The following is a 1,207-nucleotide window of genomic DNA, read 5'->3' as shown; positions in this document are numbered from 1 at the left end:
TATGGTTTGAGTTTGTTTTGGAAAATCTTAGGTAATAGGAAAATAGGTGAAGTGACACCACCCGTCACCTCCCTATGAGCAGGATGTCTGGAGATCTTCAAGTCTACAATGTGCCCTCTGTGAAGGTGCAATAACACTTGTGATAACATTCTACATGCATGCATACAACTGGTGTCAGGAGCGACCTTGCTATACTAAAATGATATGATTAAAATATGTGATTAATACATGAGAAAAGAAATTGCCACCACATTAGCCTTAGTGTTGTGTTTGGGTTACATTTTGCCTGATTTATAAGTCTTACTTCAGAAAAATGCAGTTTGTGTCTAATTTGTGTGTTTTATTCAACATACTTTTGGTATTCCAAGTCAAACATAATTGGTCATTAAAAATGAACGGGGGGAATACAGTAATTACCCTAAACAACATGCATGTGTGTGCACACACACATGCGTACAGCTTGGGTTCATTGGCAACCACTACAAAAACTTTTGCCCAGTAGAGTTTCTTCTCCATGAGAACCATTCCTGTGTTGGCATTTCTCATAGACAGTTACAAAATTGTTTCAATAACTCTGAACTTTTCTCATAGCTTTGTTGTATCATGCTTTTTTAAAGCCTTGCTCACAGGTCACTGCGTGGCAGCTATCACTTCTACCTCTTCTTAAAGTCAATAAAGAGTTCTTTTACTGATGGCATGAAGTTGGCTTTAATGTTAGTTGTAAGATCTTGGGGTTGTTACAGCTTCACCTTGATCACAAACTACGCCACCGTCGAACTAAAACATAACATAAAATCCAATGAGATAGTAAGACGAGTGAATTAAAGACATAAAATGATCTATATAACATACAAACATACCTCGCTGGCTGACCCATGCTTTGAGGCAGAAATGAGCACTTTACAGATACTTTTAAGAAACAACTTTCTCTGAATTAAATTGGCTTCTCTTGCTTCAACTTGCCATGCTCACACATCAACATGGGCGTGCATCTCCCTCATAGTTCCTACATGAGAATTTTCACAATAAATGACCTAATGGCATATAAAATATGCATAGTGCAAAACAAAATACATTAACTGAAAGTAAGGCAGTAAAACTCCCACCAAATCACAAAACTATTGTGATTTCTACTTAAACATTATAATAGGAACATGTTTACAATTTAGCATTTATTCTGCTTCTAGCAATAACACAGTTTTGTGTA

At 36.5% G+C, this 1,207-nt stretch overlaps 1 long non-coding RNA gene across 1 annotated transcript; it reads right to left on the bottom strand.

Moving 5' to 3' along the window:
- Nucleotides 1–689: 689 nt before the first annotated feature.
- LOC145429305 (uncharacterized) lies at nt 690–1,000 on the bottom strand. The gene is made up of 2 exons (XR_013909540.1): nt 861–1,000; nt 690–777 (listed from the first exon to the last, which is right to left on the bottom strand). It is a non-coding gene; the product is annotated as an uncharacterized LOC145429305 (long non-coding RNA).
- Between the last annotated feature and the right edge of the window lie 207 nt (nt 1,001–1,207).

Source organism: Astatotilapia calliptera, chromosome 6, assembly GCF_964374335.1.
Source record: "Astatotilapia calliptera chromosome 6, fAstCal68.1, whole genome shotgun sequence".
Classification (NCBI taxonomy): domain Eukaryota; kingdom Metazoa; phylum Chordata; class Actinopteri; order Cichliformes; family Cichlidae; genus Astatotilapia; species Astatotilapia calliptera.
The sequence above is the reverse complement of the archived record's forward strand: the minus strand, read 5'-3'. Positions and strand labels throughout refer to the sequence as shown.